The 27,324-nt window shown below is 45.0% G+C and overlaps 1 pseudogene; it reads left to right on the top strand.

Moving 5' to 3' along the window:
* The first annotated feature begins 5,298 nt into the window (after nucleotides 1–5,298).
* Nucleotides 5,299–10,949, top strand: LOC111139130 (annotated as a pseudogene).
* Nucleotides 10,950–27,324: the final 16,375 nt, after the last annotated feature.

Below are 27,324 nucleotides of genomic sequence, written 5' to 3'. Positions count from 1 at the left end.
TCTCACAAATAAATTAACTAAATCTTAGAAGATCCAACAACTTCAGGTTTGCTGTTGTTTGCCCCGTTGGGTTTTAGACTTGCCCGCCATCCTTCAACCCTTTCTTGCCAATCTCTCCTTTTTGGAACGGAAGTGTTTATCCTTTGCCTGTGCTGCCACTGTATTCTGGAAGTACAGAACTTGTTTGATTTAAAGGTTCACAGCTGGGGCGCCTGGGTGGCTCAGTGGCTTAAGCCTCTGCCTTCAGCTCGGGTCATGATCTCGGGGTCCTGGGATCGAGTCCCGCATCGGGCTCTCTGCTCAGCAGGGAGCCTGCTTCCCCCTCTCTCTCTGCCTGCCTCCCTGCCTACTTGTGATCTCTCTCTCTCTCTCTCTCTCAAATAAATAAATTAAAAAAAAAAAAGGTTCACAGCTGGAGAGGAATCTGCCTCAGGATGACTCAGACCTCTTACCCATTTCTGATTTATACGATGTTTAGATGAGACTTTACGCTTTGGACTTTGGAGTCAATGCTGGAGCTCATAAAGACCTTCGGGGCTGTCGGGATGGAATGCATGTATTTTGCATGTGAGAATTACATGAATTTGGGGGTTGCAGGGTCAGAATGGTAAGACAAATTCGAATGAATACAAGGCAAGGGGAATATGCTCTTGGCACAAATTCTTCTCTCAAAAGACAGGTGTGAGCTTTTGAATCCCTGTGTTGCACAAGCGTCTGAAGCTCGATCCGTGGTCCCTGCCTTCGGGTTTTCTTACGCGTTTTCTGCATTGTAATACTTCTCTCTCCGGTGGTGGGCTCCATGAAATCTAGCGTGATCCTGATATCAGTGGGCCGCCCAGGCCAGTCCGCACAAGCATAACCTTTGAAATGGAGAAAAAGAGAAAGAGCGAGAAGAAAAGATTTCGTTGTCTATGACTACTAGAAAATGGAGCACGAAGGACAATGCCAGAAATATCCTAGGACAGATAATGACAGCTGGCTCTCCCTCATCAGTTTCACTTGTTCCCTGAAAGGCCTTTGTAATTATGCCTTACTCCGCTGGTCCTGGGCCAGCCGCCTGCCCCAGGAAGTCATCTGCTTCTGGTTGGAATTGGTCCTAGCCATCCTCAGCTTTACTCCTCTGCAAGCTTTTCAGGCGTGTTTTTCAAGAACTTTTGGGCAATTCTCAGGAGCTCACATGTATTCCATGATTTGGTCTGGATCTCAAGTGTTTCCACTGACAAGCCACCCCAAAACCCCGTGGCCTAAAACAACAATCATTTGTGATTTCTTTCAAGTTTATGTGCTGACCCGAACTGGGGAGGGGGGCGGGGGGGTAGGCCCGTTCTTTGCTCTGCACCGTGTTGGTCGGGGTCCCTCATGTGACTTCATTCAGCTGGGAGCAGAGCCAAGGAGGCTGGAACCTCTGACATGGCCCCAGTCTCGTGTCTGGTGGTTGGCGCCGGCTGCCGTATGGTTCTCATTCGTGCGGCGGCTCATCTTCCACGGCTTCTCCTTGTGGCCTCTCGAGTGCGACAGCCCACACTTCTTCCCGTGCCAGTACTGACTTCCGAGAGGGAAAACACAGGAAAGGCAAAGCCTCTTCTGGAAATCACCCGGTGTCACTTGTGCCACGTTTTGTTAGAGCGAGTCGCCGGGCCGGGCCTGGGCTAGAGAAGGGGAAGTAGACTCCACCTCTGGTCGGGAAGCGGGATGCTCACACCGTACTGCAACAGGGAGCACGCAGCGGGGGCAACAGAGGTGGCCGTCTTGGGAAGCGGTCCATCCGTCCAGTGAGAAATGCTCTGTCATCCCCACATCTAAGAGAAAACCTAAGGGCCCCAAAGAAGTTATTGAGCGGTTGGCACTGAGGTCTCTGGTAGGGCCTCTGAAAGCAGCATTGCCTTCCTGAGTGTTGGTGTCTGTGTTGTCACCCCTTGATAAACCATGACACTAGCTGCTGGGCCATTTGTCTCCAACCACCTTGAGCCTGACAATCTGTCCATTTCATGTGTCACTAAAGCTGTTAATAAGAGTCTCATGCTCTACCGACTGAGCTAGCCGGGCGCCTTAAAGCTGTTAATAAACAAGGGAATTTTCAACCTTATCGCAGAGAATAGTATAATCTCAGAGAAGGTATAAAAGTCATTGTGCCAAGACCACTCGTATTAGCTCTTGTGTAAAAATAAGTGCATTTAAAAATTCATTCTAAGGGGGGCGCCTGGGTGGCTCAGTGGGTTAAATCCTCTGCCTTCAGCTCGGGTCATGATCCCAGGGTCCTGGGATCGAGCCCCACATCCGGCTCTCCGCTTGGTGGGGAGTCTGCTTCCCCCTCTCTCTCTCTGCCTGCCTCTCTGCCTACTTGTGATCTCTGTCTTTCAAATAAATAAATCTTTAAAAAAAAAATTCATTCTAAGGGACGCCTGGGTGGCTCAGTTGGTTAAGCCGCTGCCTTCGGCTCAGGTCATGATCCCAGCGTCCTGGGATTGAGTCCCACATCGGGCTCTCTGCTCGGCGGGGAGCCTGCTTCTCCCTCTGCCTCTGCTGCCACTCTGCCTGCCTGTGCTCGCTCTCTCTCTCTCTCTCTCTGGCAAATAAATAAATAAATAAAATCTTTTTAAAAAATTCATTCTAAGAAGTTATATGAGTACCAAAACAGGTTTTAAGTGTTTTTCTTTTCTTTTTTTAAGATTTATTTATTTATTTGAGAGAGAGAATGAGTGGGAGAGGCAGATGGAGACAGAGAAAATCTTTTTTAATTTATTTTTTATTTTTAAAAAGATTTTATTTATTTATTTTCAGACAGAGAGCGCGTGAACAAGCAGGCAGAGTGGCAGGCAGAGGCAGAGAGAGAAGCAGGCTCCTCGCTGAGCAAGGAGCCCAATGCAGGACTCGATCCCAGGACCCTAGGATCATGAGCTGAGCCGAAGGCAGACACTTAACCCACTGAGCCACCCAGGTGTCCTGACAGAGAAAAATCTTAAGCAGACTCCGTGCTGATCTCAGAGCCTGACACAGGGCTCGATCTTATGACCCTGAGACCATGACCTCACCTAAACCAGTGCTTGACTGACTCTACCACACAGACGTCCCAAGTGTTTTCTCATTGAAGTGAAATTCATCTAATGTAAAATTAACCATCTTAAAACGTACAGTTCAGTGGTATTTGGTACCTTCACAATGTACAATTATCACTAATTCCAGAACATTTTCTTTGTTCCAGACAGAAATCCCGCACCCGTTAGTAGTTACTTGCCATTCCCTGCTTCCCCCCGACCCAGCCCCTAGCAACCATAATGTACTTTCTGGCTCAGTGGATTTGCCTATTCTGGGCATTTCAGAGCAATGGAATTGTGTTATATGTGACCTTTTGTTTCTGGCTTCTCTCACTCAGCAGAATATTGTCCAGGTTCATTCACGTTGTAGCAGGTGTCTGAACGCCATTCCGTGTTTCAGCTGGATAACATCCAATGCGCGGCTAGACTGCATTTTGTTTACTCATTTACAAAAAGTGTTGACTCACTTTTTGATGATTTCTGCATCATGTTTTTGAGATTCGTCTGCAATGTACCATGTATCAGTATTTTATTTCTTTCTACCAGAACATATTTAAGTTCATTTTAATTAATTTAATATTTTAATTTAATAATTTAACATATTTAAATTAAATTTTAATAAATGTAGCTTTCATAATCCCATCGAGTTGTTTGTGATAACCCCGGCACACAGGGATCATGCCTCATTATTCCCCACACCGCCCGTTACTCACATGCACCGCACAGGGTGTCACCCAAGCCGGCAGAGGAGTAACCCTTGGCACTACAAAGCCTCCATCTACCAAGGCCGTGGCATGGAGACAACTCTCATCAGCATTATTAATTTGAGGACTGATCTTGGAAAAAGCCCACATCAAAGAGAGTTGTGTCCAAGCAGAGGATCAGAGGGAATGAGAGGGAAAAATGAAACAAGACAAAACCAGAGAGGGAGAGAAACCATAAAAGACTCTTAATCTCGGGAAACAAACTGAGGGTTGCTGGAGGGGAGGGGGGGAGGGGGGAAAATAAATTAATAAAAAAAAAAACCAACAAAGAGAGTTGTGAGAAGAGAATGGTCAGTTGCTTGATAAGAACATAGGTGTCCTAGAAGCAGAAACGCCCATGGCCTTGACAGTGTAACCAGAGTCACAATATTTGATAACAACCCATGGGAGAAAGTAACATGATAACCGGTAGGAATTTTAGCTCCTCCTCTAAGAAAGAGCTTTTGCTACTTGTTTTGCTGGCTTGCTTATTTTCTTATAATTGACCTCTGTTGTGAAGTAACCATGCTAAGGGGAGGCAGAGAAGCACCTCTGAACAGAATTTTGAGCTGTCCATTCCTACTAGGGTGAGAAAAACCTCTACCCTCTGGCTAGAATACCAGTGCGAAAAACTAGTGATTACATAAAGACCCAGACCTCTCTACTCTATTATACATAAGTCTTTAAAACATTTATTGACTTAATACACCTTTATATGTATTATGCAAATGTACACTTATGTACTGTCACAGTAAAGATGTACTATTGAAAGCTTTAAGACTTTAAGTTTTAAAAATGTAATTAAAACAACCAGGCATGGCACAAAACAATAATTATACCACAGTGACTTCATGAGTTTGAGTGGTATGAGGGCCAATGGGGTTTATACACAGACAACAATATAGAAGTAAAACGCATGGAGTATTTCTCCGTTCTCTGTATGAATTGTAATTCCTTTCGAGATTGTCCAGGTAGAGATTACTTGCTAACCGCCTCAATTTATTATTCACCCAAGGTCGCCAAGTCAATGGATTAAGAAATGATAAGTAGGCTGACGTTGAAGAGCAATACAATTGCAGTTGGTGAATAAAGGAGTACTCACTACACAAAGTGGAGTAACGTTGTGGGACGACACACTTCCTGCTATTACACTCACTAACTACAGCTACTTAATGTAAGAAGTGATGACTTATCCGGTGTACAGCATAAGTATCATGAGTTTAGAAAGTTCCACTTAATAAAGCATCTTGTAAGAAATGAATAATAAATACATCTCAAATCTTGCAAAAACCAATGTAGTGTTCATGTGATATTTTATACTGTAATAAGATCGGGGAGAAGACAAACCATCTTTTAAATGAAAATTAACAACACTATTCAAGGGTTTACCTTGAGAAGTATTGAAGGAGCTTGGGAGTTTTAGATGGTTTTCTTGGCTTTATTTTACCAAGTGGAGTACAGCTAAAGTGAGGACTTCATAAGTGGGGTCCAAAACTTTTAATCACAAATAATGAGAGGTCATGTCATCTGGAGGTGAGTGGAATGACCAGGGCCTTAGCCACGTGAAGCCACCCAGTGCCCCACTTACATGGCCAGAGGATCCCGTGACTGGTGGAGCCTGTGACAGCCATCTATTGGGCCCATGAAGGCGCCTGGGGAGGGGAAACTCTGTCATCCCTTTTCTGTCAGGCTTGAGGCCACTTCCCCATTTGTCTCTTACATCGTTAAGGCCCTTGAAATACTAGGAAGAGTGTTTAATACAGAAGGAGGCTCCCGAAGCTTCTCCACAACTGTTAATGTTTGGCCTGATAGCAATGTGTGTTTCCTTGTTCCTTATCCTGTAACTTAGCAACCAGGACATCCTGGCAATTAAAAAAAAAACAAAACAGTTTTCATTTTCTCTTATCCAAAACCTGTTTTAGAGAGAGAAAGAGTGTACTGAGGAAATAAGACTACAGTTTAGACTTTTACTAATAGCATAGTTGGTTTTATATGGTTATTCATACAAATTTTATCTTTACTTATTAGTGTATGATAACCACAAATTCAATGACTTAATTAATTAATTAATTAATTTTTCTCTTTTCCTTTTTTTTTTAGATTTTATTTATTTATTTGTCAGAGAGAGAGAGAGAGAGAGATCACAAGTAGGCAGAGAGGCAGGCAGAGACAGAGGGAGAAGCAGGTTCCCCACCGAGCAAGAAGCCCAATGTGGGACTCGATCCCAAGACGTTGGGATCATGACCTGAGCCGAAGGCAGCCGCTTAACCAACTGAGCCACCCAGGCGTCCCTCTCTTTTCCTTTTTGAGCATTTGGAAATTACCTTTGTGCATCGAAGAAACCAGGATATGATATTGCCCCCATAAAATCGATATCTTTAACTTATTTAAATATTAGAACAGGCATACTGGAGGACAGATCCATGTTGGACGGGGACTGGAGTTTATACAATTTGGGCCCTTAAAAAAATTTTTATTTATTTATTTATTTATTTATTTAAGAGAGAGGGAACAGGGGGAGGAGTAGAGGGAGAGGGACAAGCAGGCTCTGCACTGAGCTGGGAGCCTGGCACAAGACTCGCATCTCACTATCCTGAACCATGACCTGAGCCGACATCAAGAGCTCGTCACTGCACCGACTGAGCCACCCAGATGGCCTTCAATTTGGTTCCTTCTTTTCTTTTTTTAAAGATTTTATTTATTTATTTCAGAGACAGAAAGAGGGAGAGAGAGAGATAGAGAACCCATGAGCAGGGGGAACGGCAAAGGGAGAGGGAGAAGCAGACTCCCTCCTGACCAGGACCCCGAGATCATGACCTGAGCCAAAGGCAGATGTCTAACTGACTGAGTCATCCAAGTGCACCTGGGCCTTCTTAAAGAAATAGAATACAAATTTAGTTCCAAAAATGTACGTTTATTTGGAAAAATAAAAGAAATCACAACAAACGACTCCCTGCTCTGCCACCAGCTCTTTGGATGTGGCCTGGGTGTGAGCTGAAATGGTCCATCTCCCTCTTTGTACCTATGGGGCTGCTGTCGGGGCAGTGCCATCACTGCTCTCTCTACTCCAGGACCATCCCGATGACCTTGAAGCCTGGCTGCAGCCTCCCTGAACCACCCTAACCCGCCACACTTGACCTAGCAGCTCTCCTGTGGTTCCCTCTCCTCGAGGTGAAAGAGAAGTCGGGCTACTGGAGGCGGTCTTCCAGCACTGGCACCACGCCTGCCCGGGGTGTGAGGGGGGCCTGGGCCTCGAGAGCCTGTCGCCTGATCCTGGGGACAGCCCTCTGAGCTGTGAGGGAACTGGTGGTGAGATTTTTGCTCAGGAAACCTGCCTGGGCTCCAACCCAGTCTGTGGTTTCTTGTTTCCTAACCTTAAGGAGCTGGTACTTTCACAATATCAGAAGTGTGGGCTTAAATTTTAAAAAGGTTTTCCTCCAGTCTTCAAATGTCTTTGAAATCAAAGGAAATAGGACTTCCTGTGGCCCTGAGAGACTCATGTCCTCATTTGTTCATTTCCTCCAGAAGTGAGCAAAGGTACCTTTCAGGGAAATTCCTCCCACTGACATGCATACAGAGCAAAACCCGTCCTTCATCCCCCCGAAGAGTATCCTCAAACCCTCCCACATGCAGGAGACTCTGAAGGAGGCCTCCAGTGGGGACAGAAGTGCCTCCACTGCGACTGTGTCTGAATTGGGGATCTTTGTTGGCACCAAGTTTCAGTGTCTTCCCGGAGGGCTGAGCCCATTGGCTCGGGAACCCCTGGGTGCAGACTGACAGGTGCAGGGGCTGCCCCTGTTTCATGGGGCACTATAGCAAATTGGGAATTTGTTGGGGTGCACGGAGGGTAAGCTAGGAATCAGTGGGAAGGTTCTGACGTCATGCTGGTGTCCACAGCTTCTCCTGGCATCCTGCCTTAGCCCACTTGTGTATTTTCCTAAAATTCCCCTGGTTCTTTTAAGGGGGAGAAATGAAGAAAAAGCAGTCAGAACCAGCCTCACGGAGCCCGAGTGGAGGTTGGGCTCATGAGCTCGCTGGGACTCCACTTGTTTCCCTCCCAGACCTGCAATAGCTGTGCCCCAGATGTCACAGGTGCCCCGAACTCCCCCAGGGACCGCGTGCCCTGCTCCCCTGGACTCCAGGGAGCAGAGCTCTAGGCAAAGACCATAGAAAACAGGCAGAACCAGTTCTGCAGCTAGAGCTAGAAGCTAAGTGTAGACAGAGCCCGAGTTCCCAGGGAGGGCTCCTGTCCGGCCCCTGCCCGCCCTCCCCCGCAGAAACTGCTAACCCTTGGGCGCAATGACTCTGGCCCCAGACAGGAAGTACAGAAAGAACGACTTGTGTGTCACTTCACTCTGGGAGACTGGACAGCTCACCCAGGCTCGCTGTTTCTAAACTGGAAGACAAACACGCTATAGGAGCCTGGTCAGCTTTGTATCCTGGAACACAGTCACAACTGCCAGAAACAGGACTTTCAGTCTCTCACCACGAAAGACAAGAGAAACTAACCAAGATGGACCAGCGGACCAGAAATCTCAAATGGCTCCACAGACTTTGACAGACAAGAACCCAGAAGCCAGCTCAGTCACGGCAACCAACAGTCAGCTCCCCGGTCAGCAGCCACCCTCTTGGGAAGGAGGGCTAGAGACTCAAGGACCTTCACCTCCACGGCTGGGACTTGCCAAGGGCTAAGGCTCTGCCCTCATGGCAGCTACCCTGAGGTGAGTGACCATGGGGGAAACCTCCAAACTGTGGAAACAACCGTCTTTTCATTATTATTATCGTGTCGTGTCAGTCACCATAGAGAATATCATGAGTTTTTGATGCAGCATTCCAAGACTCATTGTTTACATATAACACCCAGTGCTCCATGCCATCCGTGCCCTCCCTAATACCCACAACCAGGCTCTCCCAACCCCCCAACCCCTCCCCTGTAAAACCCTCAGTTTGTTTCTCAGAGTCCAGTCTCGCATGGTTCGTCTCCCCCTCCGAGTTCCCTGCCTTCACTTCTCCTTTCCTTCTCTTAATGTCTTCCATGCTATTTGTTATGCTCCACAAATAAGTGAAACCATATGATAATTGACTCTCTCTGCTTGACTTATTTCACTCAGCATAATCTCTTCCAGTCCCGTCCATGTTGCTACAAAAGTTGGGGATTCATCCTTTCTGATGGAGGCATCATACTCCATAGTGTATATGGACCCCATCTTCCTTATCCATTCGTCCGTTGAAGGGCATCTTGGTTCTTTCCACAGTTTGGCGACCGTGGCCATTGCTGCTATAAACATTGGGGTACAGATGGCCCTTCTTTTCACTACATCTGTATCTTTGGGGTAAATACCCAGTAGTGCAATTGCAGGGTCATAGGGAAGCTCTATTTGTAATTTCTTGAGGAATCTCCACACTGTTCTCCAAAGTGGCTGCACCAACGTGCATTCCCACCAACAGTGTAAGAGGGTTCCCCTTTCTCCACATCCCCTCCAACACATGTTGTTTCCTGTCTTGCTAATTTTTGTCATTCTGAAAGCAACGATCTTAACCAGAGAGATGATAAGCACGCGTCCAGGCACGGTGAGGCGGGCAGTGAGCGCGTCCAGGCACGGTGAGGCGGGCAGTGAGCGCTGGCTTAAGGTGCAGCTCTGGGGACAGGCTGCAGAGAAAGGCATGTTTAGATAATTTTTTTCCATAGGTATAAGGGATGTTACTTTTCCAAGGGCTAAAAATCTGCCATTTCTTTATGACTTATGTGAGTGACACCTGGGTCCTGTCCCAGCTACACCTCCAAGAAATGCTAGATATGGCACTCTTCATGAGAACTAACAAGCAATACGGTTGTGAACTTCAATCAGAAATACAGTGGAAGGAAGTTCAGCTCTTTTCTCATGAAAAAGTCCTGCCTTAGTTGAGAGAAAACCCACTTTTCCTTAAGTTCGGAATAGAGCTCACCCACTTGTATTTGGGTCTTTGTGTCGTTCCCACTTCAGACACCGGCGTAGACACGATGTCTGCATCACTGTCTACAGGATGGTGTTGTCCCCAGCATGGTGACACGATCGATGGAGCTGGGGGGGCGAGCAGAACTGCCTGGCTGAGGTGGGAGCTTCCCCGGCAGGATCATAACACGGATACACCTCGTCAGGACAAGAGGAAGGGCACCAAGGAGCCGTATCATGAATGGAAAATGACGCGTAGCTGCAGATGCGGTCATGATTTCAAATAATGGGTGTTATGAACAACCTCACGCCAATGCATTGAAAAATGCTGTTGAAATGAACAAATCCCCAGAAAAGGAAAAGGCAGAGAGCAATCAGAGCTTCTCCCAGGCGTGCATTTGCTCTTGTCTCATGGACTTTCCTCACAGCACGGCCCCCGAAACGCCAGTCTTTGCTCCCGCCTCAACTGAAGAAACCGAGAGTGCCCCTTGCCCCCAAGCGGGAGGAGAAGGCCGCCTCTCAGCACTTGTTGAAGGGAGAAAAGGAACGGCAAGAAGCAATTTGAATGGATTGATGAAGTACAAAAGGAAACAGGCAGACTTAAAGAACAAACCAGTGAGGAGATTTTGAAAGCGGAACAGAAATAAAGCAAACTCCACCAACCTTTTCTTCGGAAGAGGTCAGACTTTATCACCAAAATTCCAAATTTGGGAGTAACCACACTTGTCAGCCATCCACAAGTGTCGGCTCTGCTTGGGGAGGGGGACGAAGAGGCCCTGCGTTATCTGACGAGAGTTGAAGTGACCAAATTTGAAGATATTAAATCAGGGTGCAGAATACACTTTTTTAAAAAAATTTTTGGTGAAAACCTTTAGTTTGAAAATAAAGTTCTCTCCAAAGAGTTTCATCTGAATGAGAGTGGTGATCCATCTTCAAAGTCCACTGAAATCAAATGGAAATCTGGAAAGGATATGACGAGAAACATTCAAGTCCAAGGCAGCAGCCCGCTAGCAGGAAAAGACATGCCTCATGCAGCGGCAGAAGACTCTGCACGGGTCACCCAAGATGGTATTTGGCCAAATCCGTGACAGCACTGCTTGGTGCCCGATGTGCATGATGGAGGAGGGGAAGGAGGAGAAGACGATGATGTTGAAGAGGGAGGATTGGAAGATACCAATGAAGGACGAGATGAAGGCGAAGGTGAGGCAGATGAAGTTGACGACGTCTGGGGAGGATGAGCTGAGTAATGGAACACCCCTGGATTCCAATCTTCCTTTTTTAATGTTCTGCAGTCCCTGGGAGCAAGTTGCACTCTTTTTTTTTCCCTTCTCTTGTGCTCATTTGCCCTGTTTTCTGAAGTCTCTTTTCCCTCCCTCTATACCATGGTTCTCAAGTTATTTTGGGGGGAAGCACCTTGAGCGGAATGCAGTGGGAAAACATATCTACCCCTTTCTTTCCAAATGTATTTTTATCCCTTCCTGCCTCAACAAAAACTATGGAATCAACACCACTGTGCTCTGTGGGGAAAAAAAGAAAAACCTTCTGCTCCCTTAGCAGAAGGAAGCTGGAAGCTGGAAGGTGGGAGGCCCCTGCGTAGTGGTGTCTGGAATTCTAGCTGTTTTCCTCCTTTCTCTGGATGTTGGGCTCAGAGATTACACTGTGTCTCTACGTGGGTATGGACAGTTAGCATTTACCAACTTGTATCTGTCCACTTACTCTTATAAAAAAAGAAAAAGAACCTTAAAAATGAGGTTATAGACGGTCAGCAAAGGGTGGGTTTGAGATGCTCACGTGGGTTTGTGGGCATTTTGACCACATGGCTTCTCTTCTGACTGACACCCTTGCAGTGGAAGATGACACTTTCAAAATAAAAATCTCTCTTAAGAAGCAAAACAGATGTGGGGCACCTGGGTGGCTCAGCCGGTTGAGCATCTGACTCCTGATTTCGGCTCAGGTCATAATCTGGGGTTGTGGGATGGGGCCTGGGTTGGGCTCTGTGCTCAGTGGGGTGCCCGCTTGTCCCTTTCCCTCTGCTCTCTGTCCCCCCCCACGCGTGTGCGCACTCTCTCTAAAATAAATTTAAAAAAATTTTTTTAAAAAGAATGAAACAAAACAGATGAATGCAGGGGAAGGGAATAAAAAGAGAGGGAGGCAAACCATGAGAGACTCTTGCGCACAGAGAACAAACCGAGGGTTGCTGGAGGGAAGGCGGGTGGGGGATGGGTTAAATGGGTGACGGGTGTTAAGGAGAGCACTTGCTGTGATGAGCACTGGGTGTGACGTGTAAGCGACGAATCACTAAATCTTACTCCTGAGGCCAATATTACACTATATGTGAACTGACTAGAATTTAAATTAAATCAATCAATCAATCAATAAAATAAAATTGTCTCCTAATGATGACTTGAGCCCTGCTAGTCAGTGGGAGGATCACAGGAACCTGTAGGATCTTACCTGGAACTGACATTCTCTATTGTCATTTCATTCCTGTTTATTTTTAAATTTTCCTTTTGTTTCACTGGGAAGGAAAGATGATGCTCAGTTTTAAACATTAAAACATACAAGTTGCCTAGTTACAATAGAACTAAATGTCTACACGTACACGTGCACACACACACACAAGGAAGAGGCAGAAACCCTAAACAGTCATATAATCATAAAATATTTTTATCGGTAATCAAACTCCAGGCCCAGATGACTTAATCAAGAAGATCTACCAAATATTCAAGAATAAATGGTTCTAGTTTTATACACATTCTCACAGAGAATAACAAAAACCTATTAAAGGCGTCATGGGGAAGGAAATTATTGGCAAGCTCCCTTATGAGAAATCCTAAGCAAAATATTAGCTGTTCGGGCTCTCTGCTCAGCAGGGAGCCTGCTTCCTCCTCTCTCTCTGCTTACTTGTGATCTCTGTCTGTCAAATGAATAAATAAAATATTTTTTAAAATATTAGCCGTATATAAGGACGGTAATACATACTGATCAAGCTGCATTTATCTCAGGAGTGCAAAGTTGGTTTAACAATAGAAAATAATTTATTGTAATTAACCACATTAATACGTTAAAGAAGAAAATTTACGGGATCATCACAATAGGTGCAGAAAAGGCATTCAATAAAATTCAACATCCATTCATAATTAAAAAAAGAAAACTCAGGAAACTGGGAATTAAAGTGAGCTTCGTTAACAAAAGCCCTATAAAAATAATTATAGTCACCACATTTAATGGTAAAATGTTGAAGGATTTCCCTTGAGATCAGAAATAAGTAAAGGGTGCTCATTATCATCACCACTTTTGTCAACGTTGTAATGTTGGCCCTAGTAATAAGGAAAAGCTAAAGGCAAGAAAAGACTGTCATTATTCACAGGTGATTTGATGTGGACTATGAAATACAAAGAATCTAGAGATAAATCATTACAGTTATTAAGAGAGTTTAACAAGGTTGCTGGATACAAAATCCATATATAAAACTTACCTATACTTCTATCAGCAGTGAACAGTTCAAAAATGAAATTTTAAAAATTAATATACCTTTTGCAATAACATTTTAAAAAACACAAAATACCTAGGAATACGTTTCTAAAAGACTCGCAGGCCTTTTGGGGAGGAAATGATAAAAGTTTAACGAGAGACCTTAAGGAAGACCTAAATAAATGTCTGGACTGGAAGACTCGATACTGTTTCCCCAAATTGATTCACACATTCACGGCAATACCTATCAAGATCATCATACAACGAGCTGATTCTAAACTTTCTACGGAAATGCAGGGCCCCAAGAATAGAAGAGGCACTCTCTTTTTAAAGGTTTTATTTATTTATTTGACAGATAGCTAGAGAGCACAAGTAGGCAAAGGGGTAGAGGGAGAGGGAGAAATAGGCTCCCTGCTGAGGAGGGAGCCCAATGCGGAGCTCAATCCCAGGACCCTGAGATCATGACCTGAGCCGAAGGCAGACGCTTAGCCAACTGAGCCACCCAGGCGCCCAAAGAGGAGACACTCTTGAAGATGAAGGGTGAGGGGAAAGACTTGCTGTTCCAGATTTGGAGCATATTCTAGAGTTACGGAACTCAGTGCAGTGTAGTTGGGGTGTGGGGATGGACAAACAGAGCAGTTGGGCTGAATAGAGAGCGTAGAAATAGGACCTTTTCTTCTGCGGACTCCTGATATGTGACAGAGGCTGCATTCATATGGAGACTGAAATGGAGCAAAACTGTACCTCTACATCACACCATAGACAAAAGTCCATCTCACATAGATTAGAAACATAAACACGAAAGGCAAAACTATGACTCTTTTAGAGAAAAATATGGGAGAGTATATTCATTGCTAGGAGTAAGCAAGCATTTGTATAGACGATACAAAAGCAATAAGCACAGAGGAAAAGATCGAGAACTGGTCCACATTAAAATCAAGTATTTGGATTCATCAGAAACATCATAAAGAAAATGAAAAGCTACCTAGTGAGATGACTGTCACACATCTATCCGACCAAGGACTTGTGTTCAGCATGCCAAAAGAATTCCAGTTTATTTATTTTCTTAAGATTTTATTTATTCATTTGACAGACAGAGATCACAAGTAGGCAGAGAGGCAGGCAGAGAGCGGGGGGAAGCAGGCTCCCCGCTGAGCAGAGAGCCCGATGTGGGGCTCGATCCCAGGACCCTGAGATCATGACCCCAGCGGAAGGCAGAGGCTTCAATCCACTGAGCCACCCAGGCGCCCCAGAATTCCAGTTTAATAAGAAAGAGCCCAACAACTCCATAGAAAAATGGGCAAGAGTCTTGAACAGGTATGTCACAAAAGCAGAACTTTTCATAAATGTATGAAAAGGTGCTCAATTGTGCTAGGATCAGGGCAGAGGAAAATGAAGGCACAGTGATATACCAGCCACACCTACAAGATAGGCAGGAACTAAAGTCCCAGCTCTGACAGTACCAAGTGTGGGCGAGGATGTGAGGAAATGAGTCCTGAGCGGTGCTGGCGGAACTGTAACTTGGTGCAGTAGCTTTGAGGAACTTGTTGGCTCTATCTGCTCGGATCGAACACACACACAGCGTGTGCCCAGGACAGAGGCTCCAAGAAGAATGTTCCGGGCTGGACGTTTGGCTCTCTGTAGTAAGCAAAACCAGGAAACCCCCCAAATGCCCAACGAGACTAGAACGGGTAAATGAGCTGTGGTGTATCCACACGTGGAAATATCACACAGGAATGCTAACGAATGAACCGTCGCTGTATTTAGTATCACCAACATGATGGTTAGTGAAAAGAAAGAAACAAACTTGGCATTATTCCATTCAGAGAAAGTTCAAAGTAGGCCGGACTAAACTCTTGTTTGGGGAAGCTTCTTTAGGTGATAAAATTCTTTTTAAAATTTTATTTATTTATTTGGGAGAGAAAAACAGACAGAGACAGCAACAGAGAGCATGAGCCAGGAGAGGGGGAAGCAAGCTCCCCGCCAAGCAGAGAGCCTGATGCAGGGGCTCGATCCCAAGACCCTGGAACATGACCCAAGCTAAAGGCAGAGGCTTAACCAACTGAGCCCCCAAGCACCCTCAAACAGCTTAAAAAAAAAAGATTTATTTCTTCATTTTGGGGATGGGAGAGGGCCAGAGGGAGAGGGAGAGAGAGAATCCCAAGCAGACACCCTGCTGAGCACAGAGCCTGACACGGGGCTCCATCCCGCAACCCTGAGATCATGACCTGAGCGGAAAGGAGCTGAGCCACCTGAGTGAGTCGTTCGCTCAACAGATTGAGCCACCAGGCACCCCTCGAAGAGCTTTACTCAGGTATAACTTACATGCATCCAAATGTAGCGCTTAAAGTATACACTTAGTGGGGGGCGCCTGGGTGTCTCGGTCAGTTAAGCGTCTCTTTTTTTTTTTTAAAGATTTTTTTAATTTATTTGTCAGAGAGAGAGGGAGAGAGAGAGAGAGCACAGGCAGACAGAATGGCAGGCAGAGGCAGAGGGAGAAGCAGGCTCCTCGCCGAGCAAGGAGCAGGATGTGGGACTCGATCCCAGGACGCTGGGATCATGACCTGAGCCGAAGGCAGCTGCTTAACCAACTGAGCCACCCAGGCGTCCCAGTGTCTGACTCTTGATCTCAGCTAAGGTCTTAATCTCAGGGGTGTGAGTTCAAACCACACATAAAAAAATAATAGAACATAAAGTATACAAATTGGCACATTTCGACACATGTATACTCCTGTGAAACCATCACAATCAAGATCATGAACACAGCGATCACCCCCAAAAGAGTCTTCATGCCCCTCTGTAAACCCTTCCCCCCAGCAGTCCCGACGGCCCAGTCCCCAGGCAACACCCATCTGCTTTCTATCACTACGTGTTCATTTGGCTTTTCTAGGGTTTTATGTAAACGGAGTGTAGACTCTTTATATAAATGCGGCATCCAGCTTCTTTCACTCAGTGGGATGACCCTCACCTTGTCCTTCAGTAGCATTCCCTGTCGTGGACGTACCACAGGCTGCTTCCCATTCATCCTCCGAAGGACATTTGCCTCGTTGTACCTGGCGAGGGCATAAAGTGCTACCTGGAATGGAGAGAGCCTATGAATGTCTCCCACCTGTGTGCTCAGAACGGACATCCTGTCCTCTGCACCCAGATCCAGGCCTTGAAGTAAGGTGTCAAAAGTGTCTTCTCCAGAGGCTCTTCGGTGACTCAGTCATTAAGCGTCTGCCTTCAGCTCAGGTCATGATCCTGGGGTCCTGGGATCAAGCCCCGCATTGGGCTCCCTGCTCAGCAGGAAGCCTGCTTCTCCCTCTTGCTCTGCCTGATACTCCCCCTCCAGTGCTCTCTCTTGCTTGCTCTCTCTCTCTCTCTCTCTCTGTATCAAATAAATAAATAAATAAATAAAATCTTTTTTTAAAAAAATAGAATCTTCTCCAAAGACTTGGGGTGAGACTGAGCTTTGCTCGCAGTTCCAGAGCTGAAGAACGGGAGCCACCCAGTTGAAAACACGCGGCGAGTGCCCAGCACGTGACGGAAAACAGACCCTCTCCAAGGTACGTGCTTCTAGACGCTGGAGGAAAATCATGACCAGCATGGAATTCCATAGTAGCCACATTATCACTCATATCTAAAGGCAGAATACAGACTCTGTCAGACATGCAACTTCTTGAAAATTTCTCTCCTACACGCTCCTTAGGGAATTGCTGGAGAATATGCCCCTCCCTCAAAAACCTGTGGGGTAAATACACACAACAAAAAAGGACCAGGGCCACGGGGACACGAGTTCCAACAGAGGAAGGAGAGAGGGAAAGAATTCTGGGGAGGAGGGTCCGGCCTGACTTTGGGTTCCAGGTTTGGAAGCAACCAGTCTCCATCGGAAAAAATGTGACCTAAAAGACAGACACATTCAGTCCTTGGTCCCCATCTCAGCCTTGCCACATGGCTGGTGGTCAGTCATGACCTTGCCCACTGGCTTCCCCAGGAGGGAGCTCCCAGGGAAGCTGAGGCCGGATCCCCGCCCAGAAACTCTGTCCAGCTTCTCTTCAAAGTGATGAGGTTGCCCTCTCCTTACCCATCACCCAGGGCTTTTTTTTTTTTAAGATTTGTTTATTTATTTGAGAGAAAGAGAGCATGAGTGGGACGGAAGAGGGAGAGGGAATCTTAAGCAGACTCAGCTGAGTGTGCAGCCTGATGTGGGACTCGATCCCACAACCGAGATCACGACCCGAGCCGAAACTAAGAGTCGGACGCTTAACCCACTGAGCCTCCCAGGCGACCCCATGGCTCAGATTTTATACACCTCAGCTTTCTCATGCATTCATATAAAGCAAACCTTCCCTAGACTTGCACGTTATTTAAATATATCCCTTGAGTATGCATTACATTTGAAATAAATGTTTTGGGGACAAAGGCGCAGGTGTGTGTTGGGAGTTTATCTGTCAGGTCACCAGACATCTGAGGGCTGACTGTAGCCCAGGCACTTTTCAGGCTCCGGATAGAGCAGAGAACGAGGAGCAGCCCTGCCCTCATGGCGCGCCCCTTACAGTGGGGGAAAAAAGCTATCAGGTCTCCAGAATTTGTAACCCTGGGGAGAAATGGGTGCCCAGAAGGACAGCAGAACCAAGGCACAAAGCGGGACAGCGCGGCTGCTCTTGGAGGTGTGGTACGTGGTCAGAAAACCAGTGTCACAGATTACAGTTTAAGCCAACTCCGTTGTAAAGATTTGAGTATTTCCTGTGTATTATATTTTGCTATCCTGAATGAACGTTCAGGGCACCTGGGGGGCTCAGTCGGTGACGCGTCTACCTTCGGCTCAGGTCATGGTCCCAGGGTCCTGGGTTGGAGCCTGGTGCTCCGTTTGCTGGTCCCCCTCCTCGTGCTCTCCCCCTCTTTCTGACAAACAAATAAATAAAATCTTTTTTTTTAACTTTTTAAAAAGATTTTATTTTATTTATTTATTTGACAGAGAGAGAGAGCATAAGTAGGCAGAGAGAGAGGGGGGAAGCTAGTCAGTTCTCTGACGTGGCTCCAGCCAGGAGCATGGCTTTGATATGCAAACTAATCAATCCAGTTCGAGACCTCCTGCGGCGGGCGGGCTCCCACCGCTCGGGAGGGGTCTGCCTCAGCCCTAATCATCCCAGGGGCGGGTGTCAGGAAACTAGAGACACCCCGTAGCCCGAAGCCCACTAAGATTATTAAAACTAGTCAACCCTAAACTGTTCGCCCTGTTCTGCCTTGCCTCTCTCATGGAAACCACAGTCAAGTTTGTGGCATAAACCTTCCCCTCCCTCCTGTTGTCTGCCTCCTGACCGCCCTGCGGCGTCCCAGTGCAGCTCCGCATGGCAGGTGTCCTGTGTCGAAGACCTATGATTGTAATAAACTTTGTTTTTCTTTGTTTTTTTTTTTTAAAGATTTTATTTATTGGACAGAGGGAGAGAGAGAGCACATGCAGGAGAAGAAGCAGAGGGAGAAGCAGGCTCCCCACGGAGCAGGGAGTCTGATGCGGGGCTCCATCCCAGGACCCCGGGACCGTGACCTGAGCCGAGCGCTGATGCTTCACCAACGGAGCCACCCAGGCGTGCCCCTAAACTTTGTTTTTCTTTGCTTCCCCTCCATCTTTGCTTGTGGTTACACCTGACTGATCATGCCGTAAAAGAATGCAAAACACCAACTTGTGTCATTCTCTTTGTTTTGCCCCAAGGATAAGACTGTTATATATCTGCCCATTTATTCACATATTTCCAGCAAACTGTGCTTCCTCTGCTGGAATGAAATACTGCTCTGTTCAGGAAGATTCATTACAGTTTTGGGGTGCCATTTAATATTCTTTGAATCCTCCTTTGTCACACACCAATATTGCTTTCTCCACTGATTAGAAAGGAGGCAGCTGAGCGCAGACGCGTCTCTGAAGAGTTCAGCTGCCGCACAGGCTGTTCAGATGAATTGGCACATCTTGGGGACAAACCAGTGAGCCGTGGCTTCGAGCGCAGGCCCACAGGGTATAGGTAAGCCAAGGGGTGTCTTCAGTAATGGGTTCGGGTGGAATCATCCCATTCTGCCGATGAATGAGAATCTGAAACCCGTGCCGAAATGCTTGAGCCAAACGCGAGCAACGCAGGCACACGGAGTGGCAGCGCTCCGAAGTCTGACAGAAGACCACGAAAGCCACGAAGACCACGAACTGTGACAAACAAGGCTACAGAAATAAAACTCAGAGAAGGAAACCAAGGATGGAGAGAGAGAAGAGGTGGGAGAAAGGTCAAGTGGGCTGATTTCCTTATCTCTCAACAAAAATTGCTCTTATTAGTAGATACTGTTCAATGGGTTTCCTAAGGCTGGAGGGGAACAGGGAGAAGACCTGGAATCAAGGAGGGCCTCTTGGTGGGAACTCCAGCCTTAGGCGTGGAAGCAGTTTCCTACCTGGATGGATCACCAAGCTTCTTCCACATCAACCTCCCAGTACTGCTGGGTGCCCCTTTCCTGGCATTCAATGCCCTTGGTTGACGTACTTTCTGTTTTCTTGGGAGGAACTTCATGGATAAAATAGCCAGTTTGAGACCACAAGGAAGAGCCCATGCTGGCATCATGGCAGAGGGGAGTGAGCGATAACTACTGACCAAATATTAAGCCAGAAAGAGCCCTGAAGAAATTTCAAAAAATAGAAAAGAATACAGAACGCATTTTTTTTAAAAAAGATTTTATTATTTATTTATTTGACAGGCAGAGATCACAAGCAGGCAGAGAGGCAGGCAGGGATTGGGGAAGCCAGCTCCCCGCTGAGCAGAGATGCGGGGCTCGATCCCAGGACCCTGAGATGATGACCTGAGCTGAAGGCAGAGGCTTAACCCACTGAGCCACCCAGGTGCTCCAGAGCACATTCTTGGAATAGAATGTTGACAATTAAAATGGAAAACAGGGGGCGCCTGGGTGGCTCAGTGGGTTAAGCCGCTGCCTTCGGCTCAGGTCATGATCCCAGGTCCTGGGTTCAAGCCCTGCATCGGGCTTTCTGCTCAGCAGGGAGCCTGCTTCCTCCTCTCTCTCTGCCTGCCTCTCTGCCTGCTTGTGATTTCTCTCTGTCAAAATAAATAAACAAAATCTTAAAAAAAAAATCTTTGGTTAAAGGAAGTCTAAGAAACAAATTGCAGAATATCTAGAAAACAGGAATGATGAGAACAGAAAGTACTGAGCTGGAACACAGAGAAACCAGAGAACTAATAAATCAATCTCAAAACTGACTATTTGAGAACCCAAAAACAAGACCAAAAGATAAAACAACGGCCAACCTAAGCAAGGGGAGAAAAGAACCAAAAGAAAACAAAATGAAAGGCCCAAACTGGGAAGTAACAGAATTGGTCATAAGTCTCCCAGGGTCACAAACAATTTGTGTTATAGGCAACAGAAAAAGTAATTACGGTAGTGGAACCCTTAACCACAGAGAAAGTTCTCATGAAGAGATCCCTGATGCCTGATTGAGCTACTGCCACTGTTTCAGATGTCACCTCCAGACCCAATCCATTCCAGGAGGAGCAGAACGTCTGTGGCTTCCCAGAAGTCCCTTGGAGAACATCCCTGAACTTAACCCTGGTTAGAACTCGGTCGCTGCCCACCACAGTTTGCCACAGCAGGAGTTCTTCCTGAATTACACCAGAAGAGGGGGAGCCATGGGTGACTGCATGGTTCAGTAGGTTAAGCATCCGACACTTGATTTCAGCTCAGGTCATGATCTCAGGGTTGTGAGATCAAGTCCTACGTTGGGCTATATACTAGGTGTGGAGCCTGCTTGAGATTTTCTGTCTCTTCCTCTCCCTCTGCACCGCCCCCCCTCATTACAGAGTGTGTTTGGATATCTGGTAAGGCAGTCTTCTCTTGAGTCAGCAGTTTCTTGGCCCATCTTGTATATTTACTGTGATGAACACTTGAATCATATCCTTAAGTTCCATGACATTCAGGTAAGGGAAAAAATGGATAACGCCTACTGGCATCCTTCAATTTCCAATGTTTCTGTTCCCCTTTCCTCCACTCTCTACCTTTTTAGAGATTATCTTTTCCTCTTTATCAGGATGAGATGTAAATGTTCTGACAGTTCAAAAGTCAAGTGAAGCTGCTATCCAGTGGTCAAAGATACATTGCTATTGAAAGTTAGCACACCTGTGTGGCTCAGTTGGTTAAGCATTAGCCTTCAGCTCAGGTCATGATCTTGGGGTCCTGGGATCAAGTCCTGTGTAGCACTCCTTGTTCAGTGGGGAGTCTGCTTTCTCCCTCTCCCTCTGCCCCTCCCCCTGCCTCTGTCTCTCTCTCTCTCTCTCTCTCTCTCTCAAATAAATAAAATGGTTTTTTTTTAAAGAAAGTTAATAGAAGAGGTTCGAGTGTAATATTTATACTTACAAACAACTAAAGATAACAGTATGAATATCAAATACAGTGTGGCAGGAGTTCCCAAGACCACCCTCAGGAGCACCCAGGCCTTCTGAGTTAGGGCTGTGTCCCATCCTGCAATGAAAACCTATCCTTCCATGTTCTGTGTATATAAGCAAGTTTTCTGCAAGTTGAAAACCAAAGACAAGTTGAAAACCAAAGACAAGTTGAAAACCAAAGACAAGTTGAAAACCAAAGATATCATAACCTGAATGTGGGTTATGATATTTATGTAAATTTTTTTAAAGAGTTTGTTTATTTATTTGACAGAGAGAGATCACAAGCAGGCAGAGAGGCAGGCAGAGAGAGAGGAGGAAGCAGGCTCCCTGCTGAGCAGAGAGCCTGATGTGGGGCTCGATCCCCGGACGCTGAGATCATGACCTGAGCCGAAGGCAGAGGCTTTAACCCACCGAGCCACCCAGGCGCCCCTTTATGTAAATATTTTTGATGCCAGATCAAGAAGACACATTCTAGGATTACATTTCCTTTGTATAAATTGAACTGATGAACCCTGGGCCATTGGGAAAGAGAGTTGTTTCAGCATCAAGGTCCAGTGAATTCTCTCTTCTTATGCACCATTAGTTGGTAAAATTATGACATATTTTACTTTCTTTCTTATTTTGATCATAAATTTGTTATCAGTTCTTGTTTTCCTGTTTCTAGGTGCTTTCCTTTATTTTCTTGTACTAATTAACCATCATTGCATTCAATTTTCTTCAAATTCCCAATCACACCATCTCATATTTGAGTTGACACACACACGCCCTTTCTTCTCTGAATTCTTGGAGTTCTCTCTCCCAGAGCCTGCCATTCTCCTACTTCAATCTGCTCTGGTTGCCAATCAGGCCTTCTGCCCAGTTGGCATCCCTGATATTTCCTATCACTGTGCTCCTGGATTAGATCCACTGTTTTGTGGATCCCACATTTTCCTTTTTCTTGGCTTATACCCTTGTTTTGCTGGAGAACATCCTCAAGTAGTTTCCTAAGAAAGGATATTTGAGAGAAATTTTCTTAGCTTTTGCATATCTAAAAATATTTTATTTTTATTTATTTTTTTTTTTAAAGATTTTATTTATTTATTTGACAGAGAGAGATCACAAGTAGATGGAGAGGCAGGCAGAGAGAGAGAGAGGGAAGCAGGATCTCTGCCGAGCAGAGAACCCGATGCGGGACTCGATCCCAGGACCCTGAGATCATGACCTGAGCCGAAGGCAGCGGCTTAACCCACTGAGCCACCCAGGCGCCCTCTAAAAATATTTTAATTCCATTGTCATATTTGATGGATTTTTTTTAAAGATTTATTTATTTATTTGACAGACAGAGATCACAAGTAGGCAGAGAGGCAGGCAGAGAGAGAGAGAGAGGAGGAAGCAAGCTCCCCACCGAGCAGAGAGCCCGACGCGGGGCTCGATCCCAAGACCCTGGGATCACGACCCGAGCCGAAGGCAGAGGCTTTAACCCACTAAGCCACCCAGGCGCCCCCTTTGATGGATATTTTGGCTGGTGTAGAATCTGGATTGAAAACCATTTTTTCTTAGAATTATGAAAACATTGCCCTATTATCTTTTTTTAAAGATTTTATTTATTTATTTGAGAGAGAGACCACAAGCAGGGAGGAGAAGCAGATGCGCCCCCCAATCCCCACTAAGCAGGGAGCAGTTCACCCTGGGATCCCAGCATCCTGGGATCATGACCCAAGAAAAAAGGCAGATGCTTAACCGACTGAGCCACCCAGGCGCCATGTCCTATTATCTTTTTTAAATTGTTGCCCTAGGGGCGCCTGGGTGGCTCAGTGGGTTGAAGCCTCTGCCTTTGGCTCAGGTCATGATCCCAGGGTCCTGGGATCGAGCCCCGCATCGGGCTCTCTGCTCTGCGGGGAGCCTGCTTCCTCCTCTCTCTCTGCCTGCCTCTCTGCCTACTTGTGATCTCTGTCTGTCAAATTAAAAAAAAAAAAAGAAAAAAAAGAAAAAAAAAATAAATTGTTGCCCTATTATCTTTTATCAGTGTTATGAAGATGATGCTACTTATTCTGATTCCTGTTCTTTTTTCTCACTTTTATCTTTCAAGAACTCTTGTTAATTGCTTGCTGGACTTCTCAAATTGTTCTTCCTAGTCCTTATATTTCTGCTCATATTTTTTGTCTGTATTGTTTTGTTCTATTTCCTAGCAGACTTCTTCAGTTTTGCCTTTCAATATTTCTATTGGAATTTGAACGTCAATAATCACATTTAATTTCCAATAATTATTTTTTCTTCTCCATTCCTTTTACATAATATTCTATTCTTGTTTTGTGGATACAATATTTTCTTTTAGTTTTCTGAATATGCTAATTAAATTAAAATTTTCTTTCCATATGTTCCTTGCATTTTCTGGAATTCCTTTAAGTTCATTTTTTCCTATAGGTTATACTTGATTATTTTTAGTGTCAAAGACCTTCTTCAAATTTCTGAGGATTCTTAATGGTTTTTTTAGATGTTTTATTTATTCATTTGACAGACCGAGATCACAAGTAGGCAGAGAGGCAGGCAGAGAGAGAAGAGGAAGCAGGCTCCCCGCTGAGCAGAGAGGCCGATGTGGGGCTCGATCCCAGGACCCTGAAATCATGACCCAAGCCGAAGGCAGAGGCTTAACACCCTGAGCCACCCAGGTGCCCCTCTTAGTGGTTTTTTAATATTTCATAAAGAAATGCTGGATAGCTATTGTGGATTTAATCTGCTTTAGGGAAAATAGGTCTGTTTTCCTGCTATGAGTCTTCTGTGTAGGCCAGGGAACCAAAGAACAGAGTTCACATTCTCCAAATGTTGGAACGAGGAGAAAATTGTTCAGGAGTTGCCAACTTCCATGCTGGAAGCTCTACCTCTCTGTAGACATTTCATTCCATTTCTTTAGAGGATGGTCACGGGTTTTTCTTGCAGGCCTGCACCAGCTGCCAGCTCAGCTACTTGGTAGAGAAGAGGAGCTTCCAACTGTTGCAGTCATTCTGTATTGCGATCTTCAGTTAATTCTCATGTGTTCGGTCCCATTTTGTTCTGTTGCCTTCCACCACATGCCTGCTGGTTCTGAGCCTACTCTGGGGCGCCTGGGTGGCTCAGTTGGTTGACCATCTGGCTCTTGGTTTCGGCTCAGGTCATGATCTTTGGCACTGTGAGCTTGAGTCCACTGGTCAGGGTCCGAGCTCAGGGAGGACTCTGCTGGAGATTCTCTCTCTCCCTCTGCCCCTCCCCCCAAACATGCTCGCTCTTGCTCTCTCTCTAAAGTAAATAAATAAATAAATAAATCTTAAAAAAGGAAGGAAAACTGTGTGTGTGTGTGCACATACAACTGTGAATATAATGTATCAGAATTAATTCTTTTCTCATCTATTTTCCCATTTCTTAGTACATGTAGTTAGGTTATTAAGTTTTTTTAAGATTTTATTTATTTATTTGGGAGAGAGAGAGAGATCACAGAGGCAGAGGGAGAGGGAGAAGCAGACTCACCACTGAGCCTAGAGCCTGATGTGGGGCTTGGTCCCAGGACCCTGAGATCATGACTTGGGCCGAAGGCAGATGCTTCGCCGACTGAGCCACCCAGGCCCCCCAAGGTTATTAATTTTTCTAGATGACTACTTTAGCTACATAACGTAGGTCATTGTTTGTCATTTCTGAAGTTTATCATTTTAGCTGTTGTTTCCTCTTCAGCCAGAGTTATTTTGAAGTCTGTTTTAAAACTTACAAGTGGAAAGTGGTTTTTCATTTTGTTTTGTTTTACTTTTGCCCATTCTTTTGTCCCTAAGTTTGAATCTTATCATAAAATTGCCAGAGACTGGACTGCATGATTTCAACATTTTGGAATTTACTGAGACTTTTTTTGAGGTGTATAATTCATAAGTAACTTTAGGAAATTTTCCATAGTGCTTGAAACAAATTTATGTTCTTAATTTTTTGTTATCATCTGGGATGCTAGTTCTACAGCTCCAGACCACCCATTTTGCCCTTCTCATTTTCCATTGCCTTTTTGGATGTGCTTTCCTAAAAGTAAATATTCCTATCAGTCCAAGGAATTTTTAGACAGATCAATTAGGAGTTGGTGCTCTGTCTGTCATATTGATAAAATCCTTCTGGTAGTTGGTTTTCTGTCAATTGCTAGTCATACTATATTTTCCTGATTTTTCTAAAAGATTTTATTTATTTATTAGAGACAGAGAGAGAGAGAGAGAGAGAGAGAGAAAGTGAGACAGCACAAGGGGGTGGCGGCAGAGCGAGAGGGAGAAACAGACTCCCCCCTGAGCAGAGAGCTCGATGTGGGGCTAGATCCCAGGACCCCGAGATCATGACCTGAGCCAAAAGCAGACACTTAACCAACTGAGCCACCCAGGTGCTCCAATTTTCCTGGTTTTTATCTTTTACAGTCCAAATTTTAAGGGGACCCATTTAAAGAATATTATAGCCCATTTTTAAAAATGACACATTTTTAATTCTACTGGTGAATACTTTAAACTCTACTATGTTTTTCTACTTTTCAATGGCAAAAGTGAAATTGTATTATTTAAGCCTTGTTTAATCAAACTAAGGAATTTAGCAAGATCCTCTTCATTGGTTTTCTTTTTCAAAAATGTCTTGACTTCTAGTCTTGTACACTTACTCTTCCCAATCTAGAATTAACTTGTTACAGTCCACAGAAACTCCTTGATTTTGACTTGGGGAAAAGAATCTCCAGAATAATTTATGAAGAATTGGCATCTTTATTATGTAACTCTTTCCTTCCAGGAATGCAGTAGTTTGTTTGTTTGTTCGTTTGTTTGTTTTTTCTTACTTGACAGAGACAGAGAGAGAGGGAACACAAGGAGAAGCAGGTTTCCCACAGAGCAGGGAGCCCAATGAGCGGCTCGATCCCAGAGCCGAAGGCAGACGCTTAATGACTGAGCCACCCAGGCGTCCCATCTTTCTTTCTTTTTTTAATCTGTGATTAGTACTTTATTTTCTTTATTGTGTTATGTTAGTCACCATACAATACATCATTAGTTTTTGATATAGTGTTCCAAGATCTCTCCCTCCCTTCCTTTCTTCTTTCTTTCTTTCGTCTTCTTTTATGTTTTTCAGTCAAGTTTTATAGTTTTTAAATATAGGTTTTTGGCATTTCTTAAGGTTATTCCCAGCCGTTTTATAATTTTTGTAGCCAGAGTAAGTTGAGTCTTTTTTTAAAATTACATTTCCCAGCTTTTTATTACTGGCTGTATCTATATGCCTGCATCCTAAAAACCAGGGAATTGATCTTTCCTTACTGAGGCTAATGGGTTTTTCTCCTCATGATGAAATTCCAAGGATGAGGTTTCAAAGAGAATCGGAGGAGGATACCTGTGTTTTATTTTACATGAATGGTGTTGCACCATAGATCTTGTTCTGTTTCTTGTTTTGTTCCTACCTAACACCATTAAATACGATGTTTGCTCTGAGCTTTTCAATAGATACCTTTGATTAGATTGAGGAAGCTCCCTTCTACTCATAGCTCTCTGAGTTGTTTTCCTCATAAGTAGGTGTTGTATTTTATTAAACACTTTTCCTGCATCTATTGAAATAATCATATAATTTGTTCCCCTTAAATCTGTTAAGATTGATTTCTAATTTTATTTTATTTTATTTTTTTTTTAAAGATTTTATTTATTTGACAGAGAGAGAGAGAGAGATCACAAGTAGGCAGAGAGGCAGGCAGAGAGAGGAGGAAGCAGGCTCAGTGCTGAGCAGAGAGCCC

The sequence above is a fragment of the Enhydra lutris genome, unplaced genomic scaffold (assembly GCF_002288905.1).
Source record: "Enhydra lutris kenyoni isolate GAN:26980312 unplaced genomic scaffold, ASM228890v2 scaffoldscaffold96, whole genome shotgun sequence".
NCBI classification, from domain to species: Eukaryota; Metazoa; Chordata; class Mammalia; order Carnivora; family Mustelidae; genus Enhydra; species Enhydra lutris.
Note: the sequence above shows the minus strand (reverse complement) of the source record. Positions and strands in the feature narration are given on the sequence as shown.